Genomic DNA, 15,177 nt, shown 5'->3' with positions numbered 1-15,177 from the left:
CACATTTCAAGGTTTTACACTTCTACTCTTTCCCTGATATATGAAAAATATCATTAAATCATTTGTATTAAATCTTACAAATGCCATAGAAATTTCAAATGGATAAGGTTTCAAAATGGAAAAATACTTAAGATTTTCTTTTAAATCAAGTTTATAAATTCACTAGAAATAGAAATGTATTCTCATAAAATCCAGTTAATTTACAAATATATTTACTATATAAAAGTGTGACTTCAGCTTTTTTATTATTTTAAGCAGCTTAATGGATTATTGGACAAGTAACAAATGGATTAACAGGTCAAAAAAATGAATGGGTAAGTTGGTGTGACCACGTGGATGAGCAGCTGCAATTGCAGTTGTAACTGAAAAGGCTGACACCCTGAGGGGGATTAAGCAGTGGCAACAAACACTACTGTTACATTAGAACTCTGGAAGCCTACTTAATAGACAGGACACTGTCTAATGAAACTGTAAAACAATTATAGTGGTGCCTCAGAGCTTTGGTGGCATTGGTTGTTTGGCTTGATATTCTTCCTAGTGAATCCTGGGAAGAAATAGGTTTGGAAACATCAGCTGGCTAACATATCATGATCATCATAAGTAACTCTCTGTTCAAGAGGCCAAAGGTGGACAGTAGAGTAGAAAGTTAAACATGAACTGCATAAGTATAAACCTAAAGCCATCAGCCATGTTGTCTTTACAGGCTGCACACATAGATCAGTTTTAAAGGCCTCCTCAAAACATCTGTAATGACTGGCAAAGATCCTTGTGCTTTTGAGATGACAGTAATTGTCTTGTTTCTCACAAAAGAGATGACAAACTTTTCTTTGCAGGGGGAGTAGGGAACTAGTTAACTTTGCCATATATAAACTACCTTTGAACTTCATGTCTAAAAATAACAACCATTTACTTAGCTCTGGGTTCTACTGGGTAGTTGTGGGTTTAGTGAGACCAGTTGTAGATGTTATTATTAGATGATTAGGGGAACTGAGTTCTCCAGTGCAAGTTTTCCTTGCTGGCAAGATAACTTTGTTTTTTTGGTTTTGGTTTTGGGTTTTGTTTGTTTGTTTTGCACATGACAACTTAAAAAGCATGACTGATGGCAACCAACAAGCAAACAGAAAACCAATAACCCACATAATACCAAGGGTCCTGGCATTTACAGATCCTCTGGAATGTCCCATTTTTCAAGCATCACACAATCTCAGAAAATATTTGTAGCTACCAAAACTACATACCAGCTATATAGCATGAAGCATATCTTCCCATATTCCACACCTGGGATTAAAATGAAAATGCATTCTGATAATATATTTGTGGGGGGTTTTTTCTCTTTAAAAAAAACAAAATTCCAAAATTTTTACTACAGGGTTGCATTTGAAATGCACTTGAAGTTTAAGCCTCCTGGGAGACCGTCCTCACTTTTCCCTTGCTTTGGGGCTTGTCTGGATTACAAATTAACTTCACCGCACATGTTAGAAACAGCTAGAAACTACTCTAGTTTCTGTGCTGCTCATTGATATAGTTTTGTCTTTCAGAGGGACCAGCCTATTACTAGAGTGAGCCTGGTCTCCAGTCCATAATACAGGCAGGGTTGCCACAGTTTCCACTCTTCCCAAAATACAATTTACAGTGAAACTGTGAGTTCAGGACATAGAGATTCCAGGCAGTAGATTGTTCCTTTGTGTCTATGGCTGCCATGTGGGTCTAGGAGGCACATCACCAGGATGTCTGAGCTCTAAGCTGAACCACTAGGTCACGGCAACAGGACAGAGAGAGAATATAGCCAAGTGACACTCAAAATGGAGGTTAGAGGAAAGAGCAATCAAAGATATAAAGATGTAATTAGGTGCCATATTCATCCAAGGTTCCAGGAAATTGGAAGTGATTGCAGGCTTGGCCATTCTTACATGTGTCTGAGGATCTAGGGTCCTTGTTATGGCCTTGCCTGTGTCTACAACACACATCTGTTCAGGTCTTCACTGACTTAGGGCTTTCTGAGCTCTCCACAGGCCAAAGCATTTGAGTTTACTTTCTTTATGATTTTGCCTATATCCTTAGAAAATATGTTAGGTCATATATTTCATGAATACTGGTATAGGTCCACAGGGACAGTCACCACCAAGAGCAGGCAAGATGAACAAGTTTAATTGGGACTTACAGTCCTAGAAAGATATTAGTCTATCAACCTTCATTGTAGGGAGCATGGGTGCAGCTGGCCATGACTAGTGCTAGATCATACCTCAACCCACAAACAAGAAATACACAGAAAGCTAACTCAAAAAGGGCAGGAGTCTTTTGAAACCTTAGAGCCCTCATCTCCAGTGACAAACTTCTTTCTGCAAAGCCATACCTCCTTAACCTTGCTGAAACACTCAACTAATGGGTGGCCAAGCGTTTAATTGTCTAAGACTTTAGAGGACACCTTACTGAAACTAATATAAAGGAGGAATCCAGAGATCTGGCTCTCAGTGAGTGCTGTCTCATCTTCAAGCTATCCTCCACTATCTACCAAACTAAGCTCAGGAAATGTGGCCTCTATTCATCTCCTCATTCTCCAGATGGTCGGAGATGTTAAGCCCAGAGTTACACTAGGGGCTTGTGATACACAAGTTGGGTGTGGACCTGGAGGAAGCTGGTCAGGGTTGACTAGAATAAAGTTCTTTTCTTCATCCTTGACACCCCAACCAGCCTTCCAAGGTCCTATGTCCACACATGTTACATGAAATTCCTAGTTTTACCTCCTTATTTGTTTCTCAGAACAGTCACAAATATAGACACTAACAAGGTGGCCATATCCAATTTCACATCTGAAGTGACAAGCCATATACCTGACCACTCTTCAAGGTTCCCTTCCACACTGGAGTAATCCTGGTGATGGTGGTCCCAGTGGGAAGGGATTGGGTTCCAGTATTTCTGTTGATGCTGCAGGACATTTTCGCCAGCCAGCACCCTTTATGCAGCATTAGATTCACCTCCCCCATAATGTTTTTAGAAAAATGTGCTTCCTGGATCAGAAACATCTCCCAGATCCCACTCCCAGCCACAGAGTTCCAGTACTCTGGTGCACCTGCATGCAGGCAGGCCTTATTTCATTTCATTGGGCTGGGCTGCCCAATGGGAAACAGTGGGAACTATGCACATTGCTTGCTTAACATATTCTGCTCTTTTAAACAAGTGAGACTAGATGAGATGTACACTACTTCTGCAGCCTGCACACTTCAACCTGCATTCTGGTTTGCCTTACAGCAGCCTAAGCATCTCTAAGAGATACTGTGTGCAGAAAGTTTGATATACTGCTCAGGCACAGAAAACAGAGTGGCAGCATTTGTGACTGAAAACTCTGGCCACACAGCAGATAGAACAAGGAGCCTTACTTCTGTAACTGGAGCTGTTAAGAGAAGTAACATCTACCGGAGCTGATGGGGCTGAACCCTCCTTCAAGCAAGCCCTCATACTGGTAACAGGGGTGAGCTGTGTGTGCCAGCTGTTAACATCCAGCAGGAGTGGGAAGGGGCTAGAATGCAGTGGACACGGGATCCCTTGAATATCCTTAAAGCAATCAGGAGCTTTGAATCGGGCCCAGAGGCAATGTAAGACACCCTAAAAGTGTGAGGTGTAAATTAGCAAGGTTGAGAAGAAGAAGGCAGGGAGTTTGAATGGAACTTGAATTCTTTAGGGATTGCGTGGCCACTTGTGGGTGAGTGACAGTGAACCTCTGAGCACTCTTAGGAAAGGAAGCCGCCATTGTTCTTTGGATGAGAAGAGTAGGAGACAATGAGAACATGTATTGTCTAGTAAATACTGGCAAGAGCTGCAGGGAAACGTGAGGTTGAAGGATGAAATGTGCAGCAGGAAGGGAACAGACTCTGGGTTTGTTGTGGTTTTTGTTGTTGCTTGTTTTTTAGTGAAATTGGGACTCCTTGAAAGAGGTTTGGGTCAGAATCCAGGGACCTTTATGGTTTCTGTGACTGCAGGGGAAGAGTCCAGACTCTCTCCTTCTGCTTAAGTGTGTCAAAGCAACAGTCCACATGGGGAGGCTTCCCATCCTAAGGTCAAGCCTGGAACACAGGCCACCTTTGGGGGGCACAATATAGGAAAGTACACCTGCCAGTGAGGCATCTTCCCACTTGCATTCATTTTTTACTAAGGTTTTTGTGGAAACTTCATGAAACACAGGCTTGGGTTTCAGCACATTGACTAAGCAACCAGTGGCCTATGTCAGGTTCAAACTAATCTAGCCACACTAGTATAAAAGGAGCCAGGAGGAGTTGAGAACAGTGGAAAACAGCAGATAACATTTGTACAAAAGGCCTATCCTATACCAAAACAATTAAATAAAACTATAATATGCACAACAAGTTTCACATCACAGGCTTTCCCTGAAACCCATTTTGGCCATTTTCTATTGCTGTGAAAAAAAAAAAAAAAAGACCAGAATTGGGACACAGTATTATGAGGACCTTATGTTTCATGGCTGGTGGCTGGAAAGAACAAGTGGATACAAGTGCCCTGACATGAGCTCCCTGCCTGAGTCAAAATGGCAGAGTTGTGGAACAGTAATCTACCATGGGAAACAGGAGTGAAAAACTCACAGCAGCCTCACGTGGGAACAACTCATTCCTGAGATAACACCACCTAACCCACTTTAGAGATAAAAGATAAGTCATTGATCTAGTGCTGCTCCCACTACCACATTCTCCCCAGTTGTTCCTTTATACAATGCAATTCTTTCACCTCACTCATGGGGTCAGTGGGGACTCAGCGCATTGACCAAGCAGCCAGTGGCCTATGGCATTTTCTATTACTCCAGCCACACATTAAAAATTTGCTCCACTAAGAACCAATCTTACACAACATTAAGTTGGGGGTCAAAACAAATCCATGTTGCATCAAAGCCCAATGCTGATAAGAGCAGAGGCCAGATGCCCAAGGGAAGACACAATATCTGCTTGCTTCTCTAATGTTTGCTTTCATTGGAGTTGGGGCCTCTTCAAAATTCAGGTATTTTTACAACTTCTCAGGTACCTTGGTAATTTTAAGAAACAGTGTTGCCAGCAAGATTTTGCTGAAAGGAACCTGAAATAGCTGTCTCATGTGAGGCTATGCCAGTACATGGCAAATACAGAAGTGGATGCTCATAGTCATCTATAAGATGAAACACAGGACCCCAAATGGAGGAGCTTGAGAAAGTACCCAAGGAGCTGAAGGAGTCTGCAACCCTATAGGTGGAACAACAATATGAACTACCCAGCACCCCCAGAGCTCGTGTCTCTAGCTGCATATGTAGCAGAAGATGGCTTAGTTGGCCATCATTGGGAAAAGAGGCCCCTTGGTCTTGCAAACTTTATATGCCCCGGTACAAGGGAATGCCAGGGCCAAGAAGTGGGAGTGGGTGGGTAGGGGAGTGGGGCAGGGGAAGTATAGGGGACTTTCAGGATAGCATTTGAAATGTAAATGAAGAAAATATCTAGTAAAAATTTGAAAAGAAAAGAAACAGTGTTGCTCCACATTGTTAATGGCTTTTTATGTGCTCTAACCCCATTTGAGTTCTTTATTGTCTTTGTGTAGAGTCAAGCCCTGTCTAGAAGGTCACTCATTCAGTATGTAAGTCTTCAGAGTTTCGTTTAACATGGTACATGCCATAGGGAGGAGATAGGCTTTTATTGATCTTTGTGATCATATTCTGATATTCTTGTATAACTGACTAGAATGAGGATTAAAACTGGAAAAGGTATGTATTAGTCTCTCTGCCTGCCATAAAAATGTTCATAAATGTATTTCTTTACAATCCTGGGTAGGACTAAGGATGAAAAGTCTACTGAAAGCTTTTCTGGGAGCTCTAGGGGATAACCTGTGGTGTCACTATGTACCTTTTAGAAGCTGTCCACTTTGAAGGCCTTGGGGGACCTTCATGTATCTGAGAAGTTGGCAACAAATGGTGGTCATTTCTGTACCTTCTGTTCTTCACTTCCATACAGAAGTTTTTGTGATTGCATTGTGTAAGCAGTAAAACTCTCCATTTTCAGGTCAGCTTCTTCAGACAATCGCTGTGACAACATTCCCTTACAATCACTCAGAAAATGTTATATACAAATGTGCACTGTGACTAAGAGTCCTTGGCCTGGTACACAGACCCTTCAGAGGACGAGAACTCGGAAATCCTATTGCAATTAACTATGCCAAGCCTGGCTTACAGACATCAGAGAAGGCCAGCCAGAAGAAAGAATTGTGTCTAAGGGAGCTCCTCTTGGGGCTTTCATTTTCTCTCACTGGGATATCGGAGCACCTCAGATGATGCCTGAACCAGATCACAGAGGATACAACCTCCATTTCCTTCCCAGGAAGTCAGCTGAGAAAAAGTTTACATCATAGGATGGTGTGTTAAGAATTCAAATTCCCTCAAAGGACACAGAGGCCCCATAAGAGGGCTCTCAGCTGGAAAACACCTTTACTCGGGGAGGCTTGGCCATAGGAAAAAATAGAGAATGTACTCTCTAGCTTTTGATTCCCTCAAAGGCTTGAGGGGTCCCCTGGGGCAAATCTGTTAGGCAAACAAAATTGAGAGGAAGCCCAAATGGCCAGGACTTCTTTCTATAGAAATACTGTAAGTTATTCTGATTACCAGAATAATAGGCACAGATATGCCCTCTGGTTCCCACAGAGGAGGCCATGACTTTGTACACAGACCCTTTCACAGGTATGGGGCTCAACAGGCAGATTTGCTAAAGAACTCCAGGCAAATAGAACAGATACCTTACAAAGCAGCACGGAGCCACTGAAGGATTATCACTGTTACCATGGCCTCTCGTTCTGAATACCCCTCTGTTCTGGTTATGAAGAGTCCCCTCATGTACAGTCAACTTTGGGTTTCAATTCCCTGGGATTATGTCAGGTATTTGTAACTATAAATATTCCCCTGAGCAATGTCTAGAAGGCCCCTTCTCCTAGAGCTAACAAGGAGGCTCACTGATGATCAACATGTGTGACTACAAAGTTAAGGCATGCATGGGCTCTCAGTCTTAGCCTGATACAGGAGACAGGGAGGGAGGGTTTTCTTCAGGGTCAGCCCTCCTATTATTCAGTCATTCACTCCTGCTTAAAGCTCCAGCATCTTAGCATATCTGTGGTTCCTGCCACATTCACTTAGAGCAACTTAGTGCTGGGTTTCTGTATGGATTCCATGTTTTATTCTGAATTTCATTTCAAATCTTAAGAAAGCAAGAGAATTCTTTTTCCTCTGCTCTGATTGCTCATGAGCTAGAGATTGGTTCTAAAGAGAATCAAAAGCTACATCTTAAAACTTAGGCTGGTAATATGAGTAAAGACATCCGATGCCAAGCCTAATAGCCTGAGTTTGATCCTCAGGATCCTCATGGTAGAAGCTGCATAACCAACTCCATCAGCCTGCCCCCTGACCTCCACATGACATGTAAGTGAGAAACAACAATACTGTATCCACAGCAGGAGCTGTCACTGAGCAGTGGCTGAGCAGTTACAAGTACTTGTTGCCCTTCTAGAAGAGTCAATCTTGATTCTCCACTCCTACATAGTGGCTCAACTCCAGATCCAAGGAATCTTATTTCTACCTCTCCTGGCCTCCAAGGGCACAAGGCACCCCCAAAACACCCATACATATAAAAAATTAATTAAAAATCAGTATATCCAATAATTATCCTATAATTAAATCCTTAATTTCACCAAGGACACAGATACTAATATTAAATATATGTAAGAGGGACTGGGATTGAAATATTTCTCTTCAATATCAAATGCAATAAAATTTTTTGAGACAGGGTTTCTCTATTTGTAGCCTGGCTCTCCTAGAACTACCTCTGTAGACAGACTGGCCTGGGAGGCACAGAGATCTGACTGCCTCTGCCTCCTGAGTGCTAGGACAAAAGGTGTGCCCCAGCACCACCCAGATAACAATTATTTTTAAATGATATTGTATTACATGAATGAAGCCTAAGGCCTCATCCATGCTAAGAAACTATGTGACTGCTAATGTAATTATATCACACAAATGGTCCAACTAAATGATGGGCTTTGTGAACCTAACATAACATAACTTCTATGTTACAGCTTTCTTCCCTCCAAGCAGCTATATTTTTCCAAGTAGTCCTAAGAATCAGATGACTTTCTTTAAAACGTAATAGCATAAAATGGTGTTTCCTTAAAAAATAATACTGTAAACCTTAATATTAATTGCTGCAGCACAAAAATCAACCTGCATGAAAGAATTAATACTGTTCATAAAGAATAAAGTTGGCAGGAAAACAGTTTAACACTTAAACCATAATTAAGGCCAAAATCTAGCAGCACAGATGGAGGTGCTTGCCACCAAAACTGGCAACATAAATTTGATCCCCAGGACCCACAGGGTGGGAAGAAGAGAACCGACTCCCACAAGCTGTCCTTCCATGCAACATGCACACCATGATATATGCACACCATAACACATGCATGAATATGTATACCCACACAGAAATGAGTTCACTTCCTTTTTAGAGAAAGCTTTAATATGCATGCAGTTGCAGAAATATATATTCTACATAGTCAAGCACGATGACTCTGAGCAATACCAAGCTTCATTTGTAGTCTTCTGGGAAATGCCTGACAGTAGGGAGAGGGAACTTATAGAGCCTACCTCCAGCAGGAAGACAGGGCATCAAGTGAGGGATTGGGTTGCAATTTCACAGTCACAACTCTGACCCATAATTGTTCCTGTCTGAAAGAATTACAGGGATGGAAATGGAGAGGAGCCTGAGGAAAAGAAGGTCCAGCAACAGGCCCAAAGTGGGATCCAGCTCAAGGGGAGGTCCCAAGGCCTGACACTATTACTGAGGCTATTGAGTGCTCACAAAAAGAGACCTAGCGTGACTGCCCTCCAAAGACCCAACAAGCAGCTGAAAGAGTCAGATGCAGTTATTTGCATTCAACCAATGGACAGAAGCAGCTGACCCCTGCTGTTGAATTAGGGAAGGCTGAACAAAGATGAGGAGAAGGGTGATCCTGTAGGAGGACCAGCAGTCTCGATTAATCTGGACCACCAAAATCTCCCAAACACTGAACCACCAAACAGGCAGCATATACCAGCTGATATGAGGCACCCAACACACATAGAGTAGAGAACTTCTGGGTCTGTGTTCATTCAGAGATGATGCACCTAACCCTCAAAAGACTGGAGGCCCCAGGGAGTTTAGAGGTCAGCTGGGGTGGGGGGTGTGGGCATCCACGTGGAGACAGGGGCGGGGGCTGGGGAGTAGGTGTGGGATGTGGAACAGTCAGAGGGTGGAAGGGGGGGGAATAAAATATGGAGTGTAAATAAAGTAATTAATTAATTAAAAACCCCAAATATTAAGAAAGCAAGATAATTCTCTTTTCAGTAGTCAAAGGAACACTAGCAGGCATTAAATTATTAGTACACTGAATGCAGAAAGAAATGATTTATACTACCAGAAGCAACTGAGCCAAGTGTGCTCAGACATATAAGCTCAAAAATTAACGATGAAATATAGTTATATGTGGAATAATTTATTTATGAAAATTCAGATATGAAGTAAAATTTTGCATAGGTTTTGGGAAAGTTACAACTTCCTCACTTAATAAATCGATGAAGGTCTTGAAAAAGGCATAGTGCAAAATAATTATGTGAAAATGAAGACTTACTAAGAATTTTTACAAGACTAAGGTAAAAACCACAAAATTATTTTTACAATTGTAAACATTATTACCATGTAAGTAATCCTCTTCTGAGATATCAACAATACTTATCAGCCCTCTGGACACTTCTTATGAGGGAAAGGACTCTTCAGTGTGTAGACCTTAGAGTGCCTAAGGTCTAAGTGAAGGAGACATTTCTAGAATGGGTTGAAGTATATCACAGACAATCAGGTCCCTGAAAGTGTACCACAGACAATCAAGTCCCTGAGATCTGTTACTAATAAACCTGTCTCAATTATTCAAAAACCTAGAATAAGTGACAACTTGCCAAAGCCCAAAGGGTACAAAAACAACAGTGACCAGAAAAGGCTGCTGAAAAGGAAGAGAAATAACAGAAGTGCCAAAAGTGATCTAAGCACTGGTGAACAGACCCTTGGACTGCTCTGGCCTCAAAGGGACTACAGTCCATACATAACAAAAGGACTCCAGCATCCTGCTCCTTGCACTAGGATAGAATAAACAAGGAAGTTGATCCAGGACATTGATTTTATGTGCCTGTTTTTCTATGTGTTTTGTTTTGCAGGTTTGTTTTTTATTCTTCTTTATTTAAATTACTCATACTTTTGTTTTTACTTTTTAATATTTTAACTGAAGTAGAATTACCTCACCTCCCCTTTTCTACTTCCTCTCCAGCCTCTCCCAGCTATCCTACATCAAACCTCTCCCATGCCTTCACTCTTAAGATAATAGACACTTTTTCTGTGATTTAATTTGTCTTATACACACACACATACACATACATATGAATGCACAAATGTATATAAATATGACATGGTGAGTCTGTTTTGTTGTTTGTGTATATATATATGGTTTCAGGGCTGACAACTCTGTATTGGACAACATGATACTTTTCATTTTACCTTTTGACATTTTCTTTCCCCCTTCTTAAAATTCTTATCCTATCTTCTGCTTTCTTGCCACTTTTATTTAACCTAGATTCTTTATTTTCTTCTTTTGCCTCCTTTCTGTCATTTCCTTAATCTTTAATTCTACTACAACAATGATCACTGCCTGTGGGAAGGACTGGGGGTGACATGCAGTTATGAAAAGGGATAACACATCACAATCAAGATAATGAAATTCAAAATAAGAAAAGCTCTGAGTCAAAACTTTTAATACTCTTACAAAATAAAGCCAACAGAATAGCCTCAGACCACTCAAGAGAAATACCAGGAAAGAAACCTGAAAATAAGGAATCGTCAATCAAGATTGCTCTGACAGAGAAAGCAACTTTTGCAGTAGTTGAGAAGATAAGAGAGTTCCAAAGCAAGGACACATTGTCACACCTGTGACAACAGGCAGTGAGGCAGAAATAAATCAAGGAATCTGAAGCAGGTAGGCCAAACCAAGACTGTCTGAACCGCACCAGCATACAACAAAAGGTTTTCAGGACACGACCAGTTGAACAAAAATAACTGAGAAAAAAGAAAGTGTGCTGAACCAACCAGCCATTTGTTCAAGTGGCTGAATGATTGAACAAATAATAAAAAACATTAATAAAAACAACACACTGCAAGAACTGGGAAGTCTGTCTCTATAAAATCTGCAAGCGGGAATAGCCTGGGCTATTAAAAGATGCATTAGCTGGTCGTTTAAAAGCAAAAGATTCCATTGTAGTCTGTCTCTAAGAAACCTCATGGACAAATAGGCACAAATTTAAAGTTAAAGGATGTAAATACACAGAGCAAAGAAAAACTGAAGAAACTCACTATGGTTATTCTTATATCTTACAAATTACATTTGAATTGATGACCACTCACGAGGGTGAATACACATGGCAATTCTAATGAAAATGTGGCAGTGCAGAATTGCTCTGACTCTTGCTAAAATGCAGAACAAATCAATTGCTTTTGTCTCTGACATCACTCTCAACTTCTAAACTCATTGGTTTACACTTTGGTAGCACAACAGTCTGGTGGATATTTCTTTTGAGGCATACGGGAATGGGGCTGCTACAAATGCTCTCATACAAAAACAGGCACAAAAATGAATTCCATGAAAACCACAACTAGATTTGTCTGTACAAAGAACACAGCTCTTCTCTCTGTACTTTCTACAGTAGTCGACTACCCCTTCCTGAGTAAGGCAGACACACACACACACACACACACACACACACACACCACAAATATGAACTAAATGCAGTTAGCAGCCCAGGAATGCAAGGGAACACTATCAAGAGTGAGATAAGCAAGGGTAGGTTGCCTGACATGCCAGAAACCAGGAGACTGAAACTAGGGATGGGATGGTGAGTTCTAGGTAGAAAGGAGTAGGGATGGCGATAAGAGCCCAGCCATTTCCCACACTGGGTCTGGTAACAACCTGTGCAGCTATTAGAAAACCTACATTAAGTGCCCTTACAGAAGTGGGGCTGGGGGAGGAGAGGAAGGGATGACCTCTGGAGCCTGAACACTTTCTTGTCTTGTGGGTTTACAAAACATACAATGTTTCCAAGAGGATTCCATGTCAGGGAAAGGCTTTCCTGGCCACTGCAGTTGACTGGCATAAATAACCAACAATAGCTGGCTGGAAAGAGGGAGAACAGGTAGGATTATCCCATTCAAGGTCTAAAAGAGATGCTCACAGGCGGCTCAGTAAGCTCAATCAGAGGCTGCTTGTGAGCCTTCTCTATGTATTTCACTCTCCCTCAGCTATCCACATAATAATATGTAGCCACAGGCAGAGGCTCCTCAGTGACAAGGGCAGCAAAAGAAACTCTTGAGCTTTGAGCCATGAGACCTCAGAGTGTTCCTCTGTGATCATAGTTTTGTCTGTCCAACCAGGTGATTCCAACACTGCAGTCGACTGGAGGCTGAAAGGGCCTGGGACAAGGGATAGCAAGACTAGCAGTTGGGTGAGTATAGGAATATTGTTTGGTTAGATTAAAAAATAATATGCCACATCAACCCCAGTAGAATCTGTGTGACAAGTTCCACAGACTGAGGTGAAAACTTCAAAAGAAGGAGGCCTCCTGGAACTGGTTGTGGGACTCTTTCCCAGAACAACATATTGAGCCGTAGTTCTCATGGCAATTGATCTGTTTTGTTTTCTCTTATTCCTTTTCTTATGTACAACATGTTCCTGGTAGTCTAGGCCACAATCTTACACGAGAATAATGGGTAAGAAACCATCCCTTGAGATGGGGTCACTAACATGACCTTATCTTTGGGGAAACCAACTCTTTATAAATCATTTACAAAATTATATAATAGTATTATGATAGATTAAAAACTTTCCCAACAATAAATTTTCATATGGCTACATGTGTGTCATCGGAGGTGGGCTTTGGTATATGGTAAAGAAATCTTTAAATAAAAAGAATTAAAATTGTTTAAATTTACGTGTTGAAGATTTATTTTAAAAACCAGGCATTAGATGCTAAACAATAATTGACCATAAAGATTTATTAACCTGCTCTTGGAAATATGCCACTAGCCTTGGATGACTGCCCCACTGAATCTATCCTTTCAGAGTTGTAACACTTAGATTTCTATTAATAATGATGTTACCTGTTCTGTTTGTGATTCACCGAATACATCTTTTCAGAGTTGTAATGTTTGCTTGAGTTTTGTGCTTTACTGTGCCAAATGATAATGATGGTATTTGTGATTGCTTCACTGAACACATCTTCTAAGAGTAATAATATTTGTTTTTTTTTAATTTATAAAAACCCCTGTGTGAGAGTTGCAAAATACACTCAGATTCAAACTGTCTCTGTGTTTGTCTCTGTTTGTCACTGCCGAATCCTTACCCACCTAGCCTTTGAGGACCCATATCCCAGGGACCCCCATACCCGACTGGGGTGGTCCATGGCAATAATGTCTAGCAATGGGAAGACCACCTGCTGGAGCACACCAAACACTGTCCAGACAGAGCCAGGTATGCGTAGTAGGCCTGCCACCCTAATTACCAGGAGGCTGGAACTGGAATCAGATGGTGCATTCCAGAGGTTTCTAGGCATACAAAGAACAACCTAGACTCCAGGTGAGGATGCCAAGGACTGTTTCCCCACTGCCAGCTGTCTTCTCCCTGGTCCCTTGTCCAGATAACCAGCACTTCAGCTCTGCAGCCTGCCCCTTGACCTTTCTCCCTGGCCTAGTCATGTGTTCTTCCTGCTTCCATCATTCCTGACACTGTTGCCAAGGATGAGCCTATGCTGCACTGTGGCAATATGATGGTAGGCTTTGTGGTGTCTAGGTGAGGGTACCAACAATGTCACACTGACATCCAGGACCAGAAAGGGCTAGTTCAGTTTGGAAGAGGATGATCAGGACAGCCGGCTGTGATGCCAGAAGCCCAGGAACTTCTTCATGGCATTAACCATGGGTCTTCCTGGCCCTCAGCTACATCTATCCCTAAGGCTGCCCTCAGATGCAATACAAGGATGTAACTGTGAAATTACACTGAGCAAATCCAGCAGCTGCCAAAGCAAGGTGTCCACAAACAGCAGCACTAAGACAATTGCAGGAGTGAGGTCTTTGAAATAACACTGTTGCCAAACAACATGTGTAAACGCAAAAGCATTCAGCATCTGCCTGGTGCAGTACATGCAAACTGGCTGGACAGCCTATGTCAGACACACAAAAAAACCCTGATCCTTGCTACCGGCAGGGAAACCATTTTTGCCTGGACTCTCAAGACTGCAAAGACAGAAGGCTAAGGGAACTCTGTTAAATTCTTTCTAGCTCAATTATCCTGGGTTTGGCAAATTCCCTTCCTGCAAACTGCATCTAGCCCCAGTTGGTCTCTAAGTGATGAGTGAAAAGACAAACCTACTTAACATGCACACCCAAACACACAGACAGGTGCCTACAGAGAAGTCTATGCACATGCCTACATCCTGTTAACTCAGCACTCCCTTGACACGCAAAGATTTATGAGCTCAGAATGGAGCCCTGTATATTTCAAAGTGTGCATAGCTATCTACAATCCATAGACATATTTGGGCACTCTCTCAGGGTTTCTCTTGCTGCTATGAAACACCATAGTCAAAGCAGCTTGGAGATCAAAGGGTTTATTCAGCTTTTGCATCTATTTCACAGCTCTTCTTTAAAGGAACTTAAGCAGGGCTGGACCACGAACTCAAGAGCTGCAGCAGAGGCCATGAGAAGATCTGCTTACTGGCCTATATTTCCTGTGTAGCTTAGCCTGCTTTCTTATGGAACCCAGGACAACAGCCTATAAATGGCCCAACACACAAAGGGCTGGGCCTCCCTCACAAATCACTGATTATGAAAATGCCCTACGAACGTATCTACAGACTGATCTTATGGGAGCATGTGCTCAACTGTGGCTTGCACAACTCCAAAGACTCTAGCTTGTGTCAAATTGACACAAAACAAGCCAGCAGAGTCACAATATAGTCTTAAACATCCAGGTAGATAGATAGGTACATGTACACCGGATCTCTTACTTGGGTACAGAAATTCACAACTGCATAAATCCTCAAGT

This window comes from Mus musculus, chromosome 13 (assembly GCF_000001635.26).
Source record: "Mus musculus strain C57BL/6J chromosome 13, GRCm38.p6 C57BL/6J".
In the NCBI taxonomy this organism is placed as follows: domain Eukaryota; kingdom Metazoa; phylum Chordata; class Mammalia; order Rodentia; family Muridae; genus Mus; species Mus musculus.
The sequence above is the reverse complement of the archived record's forward strand: the minus strand, read 5'-3'. Positions refer to the sequence as shown.